The sequence below is a fragment of the Heterodontus francisci genome, chromosome 30 (assembly GCF_036365525.1).
Source record: "Heterodontus francisci isolate sHetFra1 chromosome 30, sHetFra1.hap1, whole genome shotgun sequence".
Classification (NCBI taxonomy): Eukaryota; Metazoa; Chordata; class Chondrichthyes; order Heterodontiformes; family Heterodontidae; genus Heterodontus; species Heterodontus francisci.
Genome location: NC_090400.1, coordinates 60,133,843 through 60,145,135, shown reverse-complemented (window position 1 = coordinate 60,145,135; position 11,293 = coordinate 60,133,843). Strand labels below are relative to the sequence as shown.

At 56.2% G+C, this 11,293-nt stretch overlaps 1 protein-coding gene across 3 annotated transcripts in view; it reads right to left on the bottom strand.

Moving 5' to 3' along the window:
* The window catches only part of lrrc75a (leucine rich repeat containing 75A), an 85,575-nt gene that overhangs the window by 16,055 nt on the left and 58,227 nt on the right, over positions 1–11,293 (bottom strand). The window lies entirely within an intron of this gene.

Here is an 11,293-nt window from a genome sequence, read left to right as displayed (position 1 = left end):
GTAACAGAACAACAATGAGTCAGACAGACTCGCCACAATGCAACTACACTGCCAACCGCGAGTGTGTCCCATCTGTCAATTATTATCTTCCCTCCCAGAGCTACCCACAAAGAACATTTTACCTCAGTATCTCACACTAGACACTAATCACCCAATGACAACACATCTTAGGGAGCATCGACTCTGCTCGTTCCACAGCCCCTTTACACCCACCCTGTCCGGGAGATGATCCAGCCAGTAACAGCGATGGCTCAGTGAGGAGCACTCTTAACAATGAGCCAAAAAACTGTGATGGGTTCAAGTCCCACTCCAGACATTTAAACACAAATCTAGGCCGACACTAACAGCTCCAGTACTGAGGGAGTGCTGCACTGTCAGAGAGTCAGTACTGAGGGAGTGCTGCACTGTCAAAGAGTCATTACTGAGGGAGAGCTGCACTGTCAGAGAGTCAGTACTGAGGGAGTGCTGCACTGTCAGAGAGTCAGTACTGAGGGAGTGCCGCACTGTCAGAGAGTCAGTACTGAGGGAGTGCTGCACTGTCAGAGATGCAGTACTGAGGGAGAGCTGCACTGTCGGAGGGTCAGTACTGAGGGAGTGCTGCACTGTCAGAGAGTCAGTACTGAGGGAGTGCTGCACTGTCAGAGGGTCAGTACTGAGGGAGTGCTGCACTGTCAGAGGGTCAGTACTGAGGGAGTGCTGCACTGTCAGAGGGTCAGTACTGAGGGAGCGCTGCACTGTCGGAGAGTCAGTACTGAGGGAGTGCTGCACTGTCGGAGGGTCAGTACTGAGGGAGCGCTGCACTGTCAGAGGGTCAGTACTGAGGGAGTGCTGCACTGTCGGAGAGTCAGTACTGAGGGAGTGCTGCACAGTCGGAGGGTCAGTACTGAGGGAGTGCCGCAGTGTCGGAGGGTCAGTACTGAGGGAGTGCTGCACTGTCGGAGAGTCAGTACTGAGGGAGTGCTGCACTGTCGGAGAGTCAGTACTGAGGGAGTGCTGCACTGTCGGAGAGTCAGTACTGAGGGAGTGCTGCACAGTCGGAGGGTCAGTACTGAGGGAGTGCCACACAGTCTGAGGGTCAGTACTGAGGGAGTGCTGCACTGTCAGAGGGTCAGTACTGAGGGAGCGCCGCACAGTCTGAGGGTCAGTACTGAGGGAGTGCTGCACTGTCAGAGGGTCAGTACTGAGGGAGTGCTTCACTGTCAGAGGGTCAGTACTGAGGGAGTGCTGCACTGTCAGAGGGTCAGTACTGAGGGAGTGCTGCACGGTCGGAGGGTCAGTACTGAGGGAGTGCTGCACTGTCGGAGGGTCAGTACTGAGGGAGTGCTGCACTGTCGGAGGGTCAGTACTGAGGGAGTGCTGCACTGTCGGAGGGTCAGTACTGAGGGAGTGCTGCATTATCGGAGGGTCAGTACTGAGGGAGTGCTGCACTGTCAGAGGGTCAGTACTGAGGGAGCACCGCACAGTCTGAGGGTCAGTACTGAGGGAGTGCTGCACTGTCAGAGGGTCAGTACTGAGGGAGTGCTGCACTGTCAGAGGGTCAGTACTGAGGGAGTGCTTCACTGTCAGAGGGTCAGTACTGAGGGAGTGCTGCACTGTCGGAGGGTCAGTACTGAGGGAGTGCTGCACTGTCGGAGGGTCAGTACTGAGGGAGTGCTGCACTGTCGGAGGGTCAGTACTGAGGGAGTGCTGCACTGTCGGAGGGTCAGTACTGAGGGAGTGCTGCACTGTCGGAGGGTCAGTACTGAGGGAGTGCTTCACTGTCAGAGGGTCAGTACTGAGGGAGTGCTGCACTGTCAGAGGGTCAGTACCGAGGGAGTGCTTCACTGTCAGAGGGTCAGTACTGAGGGAGTGCTGCACTGTCAGAGGGGCTGCCTTTCGGTTCAGATGTTAAACTAAGGCCCTGTTTGCTCTCTCAGGTGAATGTAAAAGATCCCAAGGCCTTTAGGCAAAGAGCAGGGAAGTTCTCCCTGGTATCCTAGGCCAAAATGTATCCCCCAGCCAACCACTCAAACAGATTCTCTGGTCATTATTTCATTGCTGTTTGTGGGATCTTGCTATGCACAAATTGGTTGCTGCATTTCCTACATTACCACAGTGACTACACTTCTGAAGTACCTCATTGGCTGTAAACCCACCTTGGGACATCCTGAAGTTATGAAAGGTGCTATAGAAATGCAAGTCTTTCTCTCTCTACATCCATTAAATCTCATGAGGCAACGTCCTGTGTCAAGAAAGTTCCAGAATATTCTTTTCTCCTCACTTCTCCAATACCAGTGTTAAACTCCTGATGACATTCTCTCCAGACCTACACCTGAAGATCAGTGGCGGGGGGGGGGGGGGTAAGGTGAGGAGGTGGGATGAGGAGGGGCGAGGGGCTGGGTTGTGAGGGGGTTGGGGTGAGGGAGTGAGGTGGTGGGGGGTGAGGGGGTTGGGGGTGAAGTGTGGTGAGGGGGTGGGTGTGAGGGGTTTGGGGGTGAGGGGGTGGGGGTGGGGATGAGAGTTGGGGGGTTTGGGGTTAGGGTGAGGGGGTTGGGGGTGAAGTGTGGTGAGGGGGTGGGTGTGAGGGGTGAGGGGTGAGTTGGGGTGAGGGGTTTGGGGGTGAGGGGTTTGGGGGTGAGGGGTTTGGGGGTGAGGGGGTGGGGGTGGGGATGAGAGTTGGGGGGTTTGGGGTTAGGGTGAGGGGGTTAGGGGGTGGGGCCAGTCCCTGTACCCCAGATGGAGCAAGTAACTGAGCAGAGAAGCTGATTGGATCATCACCAACATTCTAAGCTGAGTGAGCAGACGCAATGAAATGAAGTAAGTTCAGTTGGAATTCAGCACATTCTGAATTCATTGTCTTTCTGATGGTTCACCAGCCTTTCAGGCACAAATCCGGATCAGTAATATGATGAGATTCCCACTGGATAGAGAGCCTGTCACACTGAGCTCTCAGCGTCCATTAACAGACGATGCCTGTTCCTGAGGATAAGGCAGAGAGTTTCACCGAATCCAAACACCCAAGCGTTCCCTATTGGATTGTGGACCAATGGGATAATAAAAGACCTCTGGAACTTCCTCATTATTATCATCATCCTTTGATATTTGGGATTGAGATGCAGTGTTTGAGACTGGCAGGTTTGTGCGCTGATAATATTCTCCCCCTTCCAGGGATCAGCTACACCAGCACCTGATGCTAACTTTGAGAAAGATACGAGTTGATGTGATATGATAATTTAAGGGTTGCTTCTATTTCGGGCTCTCTGGAGCATTGGGGTAAGAATTGAACCTTGTTGAGTCTGTTCTGTGAGCCTAAAATGGACAAAACAATAACCAATGTAGCAGGGCAGAGGTTTGAGTCCAGGAGCCCAGTCCAGGAGGTTTGAGTCCAGGAGCCCAGTCCAGGAGCCCAGGCTTTTGCTCCATTGCTCAGGGATTGTTTTGTTTGTTCTGGATGGCTCCCTGAAATTCGATTTATTTCAGTCCCAGGATCTGAAACACATTTGCCCCAGTCCCAGCCTTCGATATGCATCCTTAAAGGGACCCCAGCAGGACACACACAAAGACCATAATTTTTCAGAACGTTTAGTGTTTTGTGCAGACGAAGGGGGACCAAGATCCCCTCATCATAACACATCACCCATGAGTTACTGTTGACCACCCTCATCCCTCTGACCATCTCACCCCTCTGAACCTCCCTCTGACCCTACCTGCCCCCCTGAACCCACTCTTGCCCCCTCCAATCCCACCTTTTCCCATACAGGCAGGGGGAAGGGAAGGGAGGGGAGAGGAGGGGAAGGAAGACTTGGGGGCACGGGGACACTGGGAGGGAGGCAGGGGAAGCGGAGATTGGGTGGGGTCAAGGGCAGGCAGAGTGGGGGGAACAGGGGTGTGGGGCGGGGGGAAGACAGGGGTGTGGGGGCGGGGGGGGAAGACAGGGGTGTGGGGGCGGGGGGGGAAGACAGGTGTGTGGGGGGAGAAGACAGGTGTGTGGGGCGGGGGGAAGACAGGGGTGTGGGGGCGGGGGGGGAAGGCAGGTGTGTGGGGGGGAGAAGACAGGGGTGTGGGGGGGGAAGAGGGCGGGGGGAAGACAGGGGTGTGGGGGGGGGAAGAGGACGGGGGGGGGGTGGAGAGGACGGGGGGGGGGTGGAGAGGACGGGGGGGGGGTGGAGAGGACTGGGGGTTGGAAAAGACTGGGGGGGGTGGAGAAGACGGGGGGGGGTGGAGAAGATGGGGGGGGGGGGGAAGAGCCCTCCCTCACACCCCAGACTCTGTCCCCACACCCCAGACCCCTCACCAACCCCTCACCCTCACTCGAGACCCCGCACCCCAGACCCCGCCCCCACGCCCCAGACCCCGCCCCCATCCCGAACCCTTACCCTCACCCGAGACCCCACACTCTCACCCCAGACCCCCTCCCCCTCACCTCAGACCCCACACAAGACCCCTCCCCAGACCTCTGACCCCAGACTTCCAGATCCAGCCCTCAGACATCAAACTCCGCCCTCACAACCCAGACTTCACTCCCCACACCCCAGTTCCCACCCCCACGCCCCCAAACCCCAAACCATACCCTCAAACTCCACCCTTCCTGATGCCTAATCTCTGTGAGTTGAGGGGGTGCCCAATGCATCAGCCTTAGACACAAAAATCCTTCATCCCCGAACTCTCACCACCACAACAGATTATCTGGCCATTATCACAATGCTGTTTGTGGGATCTTGCCGTGCGAAATTGGCTGCCATACTTCCTTCACCTCATAGATACACGATATTTTATTGTGTCTTCTTGTGCAGAACACCAGTGACGGAAATTCAGCTGGGGCAGGCAGGTTTTGTGGTGAATTTTCCAAACATGAGACCCATATTCAGAGCTTCACACATCTGGAGCGAGTGTGGAGAGACTGCGGGTAATGCCCCCATGGGTTCCTGACTGAGGGTCATAGCAGCAATACCCGCTGTGACTGGGTCACACGGGGGCAATACTCGCTGTGACTGGGTCACACGGGGGCAATACCCGCTGTGACTGGGTCACACGGGGGCAATACCCGCTGTGACTGGGTCACACGGGGACAATACTCACTGTGACTCGGTCACACGGGGACAATACTCACTGTGACTGGGTCACACGGGGACAATACTCACTGTGACTGGGTCACACGGAGACAATACTCACTGTGACTGGGTCACACGGAGACAATACTCGCTGTGACTGGGTCACACGGGGGCAATACTCACTGTGACTGGGTCACACGGAGACAGTACTCACTGTGACTGGGTCACACGGGGACAATACTCACTGTGACTGGGTCACACGGGGGCAATACTCGCTGTGACTGGGTCACACGGGGACAATACTCGCTGTGACTGGGTCACACGGGGACAATACTCGCTGTGACTGGGTCACACGGGGACAATACTCGCTGTGACTGGGTCACACGGGGACAATACTCACTGTGACAGGGTCACACGGGGGCAATACTCGCTGTGACTGGGTCACACGGGGGCAATACTCACTGTGACTGGGTCACACGGGGACAATACTCACTGTGACTGGGTCACACGGGGGCAATACTCACTGTGACTGGGTCACACGGGGGCAATACTCACTGTGACTGGGTCACACGGGGACAATACTCGCTGTGACTGGGTCACACGGGGGCGATACCCGCTGTGACTGGGTCACACGGGGGCAATACCCGCTGTGACTGGGACACACGGGGACAATACTCACTGTGACTGTCTCACACGGGGGCAATACTCACTGTGACTGGGTCACACGGGGGCAATACCCGCTGTGACTGGGACACACGGGGACAATACTCACTGTGACTGTCTCACACGGGGGCAATACTCACTGTGACTGGGTCACACGGGGACAATACTCGCTGTGACTGGGTCACACGGGGACAATACTCACTGTGACTGGGTCACACGGGGGCAATACTCACTGTGACTGGGTCACACGGGGACAATACTCGCTGTGACTGGGTCACACGGGGGCGATACCCGCTGTGACTGGGTCACACGGGGGCAATACCCGCTGTGACTGGGACACACGGGGACAATACTCACTGTGACTGTCTCACACGGGGGCAATACTCACTGTGACTGGGTCACACGGGGGCAATACCCGCTGTGACTGGGACACACGGGGACAATACTCACTGTGACTGTCTCACACGGGGGCAATACTCACTGTGACTGGGTCACACGGGAACAATACTCCCTGTGACTGGGTCACACGGGGGCAATACCCGCTGTGACTGGGACACACGGGGACAATACTCACTGTGACTGTCTCACACGGGGGCAATACTCGCTGTGACTGGGTCACACGGGGACAATACTCACTGTGACTGTCTCACACGGGGGCAATACTCACTGTGACTGGGTCACACGGGGACAATACTCACTGTGACTGGGTCACACGGGGACAATACTCACTGTGACTGGGTCACACGGGGGCAATACTCACTGTGACTGGGTCACACGGGTGCAATACTCACTGTGACTGGGTCACACGGGGGAAATACTCACTGTGACTGGGTCACACGGGGACAATACTCACTGTGACTGGGTCAGACGGGGGCAATACTAGCTGTGAATGGGTCACACGGGGGCGATACCCGCTGTGACTGGGTCACACGGGGGCAATAGTCACTGTGACTGGGTCACACGGGGGCAATAGTCACTGTGACTGGGTCACACGGGGGCAATACTCACTGTGACTGGGTCACACGGGGGCAATAGTCACTGTGACTGGGTCACACGGGGACAATACTCACTGTGACTGGGTCACACGGAGACAATACTCACTGTGACTGGGTCACACGGGGGCGATACTCACTGTGACTGGGTCACACGGGGGCAATACTCACTGTGACTGGGTCACACGGAGACAATACTCACTGTGACTGGGTCACACGGGAACAATACTCACTGTGACTGGGTCACACGGAGACAATACTCACTGTGACTGGGTCACACGGGGACAATACTCACTGTGACTGGGTCACACGGAGACAATACTCACTGTGACTGGGTCACACGGGGACAATACTCACTGTGACTGGGTCACACGGGGGCAATACTCACTGTGACTGGGTCACACGGGGGCGATACCCGCTGTGACTGGGTCACACGGGGGCAATACTCACTGTGACTGGGTCACACGGAGACAATACTCAATGTGACTGGGTCACACGGGGACAATACTCACTGTGACTGGGTCACACGGAGACAATACTCACTGTGACTGGGTCACACGGGAACAATACTCACTGTGACTGGGTCACACGGGAACAATACTCACTGTGACTGGGTCACACGGGAACAATACTCACTGTGACTGGGTCAGACGGGGACAATACTCACTGTGACTGGGTCACACGGGGGCAATACCCGCTGTGACTGGGACACACGGAGACAATACTCACTGTGACTGTCTCACACGGGGGCAATACTCACTGTGACTGGGTCACACGGGGACAATACTCACTGTGACTGGGTCACACGGAGACAATACTCACTGTGACTGTCTCACACGGGGGCAATACTCGCTGTGACTGGGTCACACGGGGACAATACTCACTGTGACTGTCTCACACGGGGGCAATACTCACTGTGACTGGGTCACACGGGGACAATACTCACTGTGACTGGGTCACACGGGGACAATACTCACTGTGACTGGGTCACACGGGGGCAATACTCACTGTGACTGGGTCACACGGGTGCAATACTCACTGTGACTGGGTCACACGGGGGAAATACTCACTGTGACTGGGTCACACGGGGACAATACTCACTGTGACTGGGTCAGACGGGGGCAATACTAGCTGTGAATGGGTCACACGGGGGCGATACCCGCTGTGACTGGGTCACACGGGGGCAATAGTCACTGTGACTGGGTCACACGGGGGCAATAGTCACTGTGACTGGGTCACACGGGGGCAATACTCACTGTGACTGGGTCACACGGGGGCAATAGTCACTGTGACTGGGTCACACGGGGACAATACTCACTGTGACTGGGTCACACGGAGACAATACTCACTGTGACTGGGTCACACGGGGGCGATACTCACTGTGACTGGGTCACACGGGGGCAATACTCACTGTGACTGGGTCACACGGAGACAATACTCACTGTGACTGGGTCACACGGGAACAATACTCACTGTGACTGGGTCACACGGAGACAATACTCACTGTGACTGGGTCACACGGGGACAATACTCACAGTGACTGGGTCACACGGAGACAATACTCACTGTGACTGGGTCACACGGGGACAATACTCACTGTGACTGGGTCACACGGGGGCAATACTCACTGTGACTGGGTCACACGGGGGCGATACCCGCTGTGACTGGGTCACACGAGGGCAATACTCACTGTGACTGGGTCACACGGAGACAATACTCAATGTGACTGGGTCACACGGGGACAATACTCACTGTGACTGGGTCAGACGGGGACAATACTCACTGTGACTGGGTCACAAGGGGGCAATACTCTGTGACTGGGTCACACGGGGGCAATCGTCACTGTGACTGGGTCACACGGGGACAATACTCACTGTGACTGGGTCACACGGGGGCGATACCCGCTGTGACTGGGTCACACGGGGGCAATACTCACTGTGACTGGGTCACACGGGGACAATACTCACTGTGACTGGGTCACACGGGGGCGATACCCGCTGTGACTGGGTCACACGGGGGCAATAGTCACTGTGACTGGGTCACACGGGGGCAATAGTCACTGTGACTGGGTCACACGGGGGCGATACTCACTGAGACTGGGTCACACGGGGACAATACTCACTGTGACTGGGTCACACGGGGGCGATACTCACTGTGACTGGGTCACACGGGGGCAATACTCACTGTGACTGGGTCACACGGGGGCAATACTCACTGTAACTGGGTCACACGGGGACAATACTCACTGTGACTGGGTCACACGGGGGCAATACTCACTGTGACTGGGTCACACGGGGACAATACTCACTGTGACTGGGTCACACGGGGGCGATAGTCACTGTGACTGGGTCACAAGGGGGCAATACTCTTTGACTGGGTCACACGGGGGCGATACTCACTGTGACTGGGTCACACGGGGACAATACTCACTGTGACTGGGTCACACGGGGACAATACTCACTGTGACTGGGTCACACGGGGGCAATACCCGCTGTGACTGGGTCACACGGGGACAATACTCACTGTGACTGGGTCACACGGAGACAATACTCACTGTGACTGGGTCACACGGAGACAATACTCACTGTGACTGGGTCACACGGGGACAATACTCACTGTGACTGGGTCACACGGGGACAATACTCACTGTGATTGGGTCACACGGGGACAATACTCACTGTGACTGGGTCACACGGGGACAATACTCACTGTGACTGGGTCACACGGAGACAATACTCAATGTGACTGGGTCACACGGGGACAATACTCACTGTGACTGGGTCACACGGGGACAATACCCGCTGTGACTGGGTCACACGGGGACAATACTCACTGTGACTGGGTCACACGGGGGCAATACTCACTGTGACTGGGTCACACGGAGACAATACTCACTGTGACTGGGTCACACGGGGACAATACTCACTGTGACTGGGTCACACGGGGGCAATACTCACTGTGACTGGGTCACACGGGGACAATACTCACTGTGACTGGGTCACACGGGGACAATACTCACTGTGACAGGGTCACACGGGGGCAATACTCACTGTGACTGGGTCACACGGGGGCAATACTCACTGTGACTGGGTCACACGGGGACAATACTCACTGTGACTGGGTCACACGGGGACAATACTCACTGTGACTGGGTCAGACGGGGACAATACTCACTGTGACTGGGTCACACGGGGGCAATACTCACTGTGACTGGGTCAGACGGGGACAATACTCACAGTGACTGGGTCACACGGGGGCAATACTCACTGTGACTGGGTCACACGGGGACAATACTCACTGTGACTGGGTGACATGGAGACAATACTCACTGTGACTGGGTCACACGGGGACAATACTCACTGTGACTGGGTCACACGGGGGCAATACTCACTGTGACTGGGTCACACGGGGGCGATACCCGCTGTGACTGGGTCACACGGGGGCAATACTCACTGTGACTGGGTCACACGGAGACAATACTCAATGTGACTGGGTCACACGGGGACAATACTCACTGTGACTGGGTCACACGGAGACAATACTCACTGTGACTGGGTCACACGGGGGCAATACTCACTGTGACTGGGTCACACGGGGACAATACGCACTGTGACTGGGTCACACGGGGACAATACGCACTGTGACTGGGTCACACGGGGGCAATACTCACTGTGACTGGGTCAGACGGGGACAATACTCACAGTGACTGGGTCACACGGGGGCGATACCCGCTGTGACTGAGTCACACGGGGGCAATACTCACTGTGACTGGGTCACACGGAGACAATACTCACTGTGATTGGGTCACACGGGGACAATACTCACTGTGACTGGGTCACACGGGGGCAATACTCACTGTGACTGGGTCACACGGGGGCGATACCCGCTGTGACTGGGTCACACGGGGGCAATACTCACTGTGACTGGGTCACACGGAGACAATACTCAATGTGACTGGGTCACACGGGGACAATACTCACTGTGACTGGGTCACACGGAGACAATACTCACTGTGACTGGGTCACACGGAGACAATACTCACTGTGACTGGGTCACACGGGGGCGATACGCACTGTGACTGGGTCACACGGGGACAATACGCACTGTGACTGGGTCACACGGAGACAATACTCAATGTGACTGGGTCACACGGGGACAATACTCACTGTGACTGGGTCACACGGGGGCGATACCCGCTGTGACTGAGTCACACGGGGGCAATACTCACTGTGACTGGGTCACACGGAGACAATACTCACTGTGACTGGGTCACACGGGGACAATACTCACTGTGACTGGGTCACACGGGGGCAATACTCACTGTGACTGGGTCACACGGGGACAATACTCACTGTGACTGGGTCACACGGGGACAATACTCACTGTGAGTGGGTCACACGGAGACAATACTCAATGTGACTGGGTCACACGGAGACAATACTCACTGTGACTGGGTCACACGGAGACAATACTCACTGTGACTGGGTCACACGGAGACAATACTCAATGTGACTGGGTCACACGGGGGCGATACCCGCTGTGACTGGGTCACACGGGGACAATACTCACTGTGACTGGGTCACACGGAGACAATACTCACTGTGACTG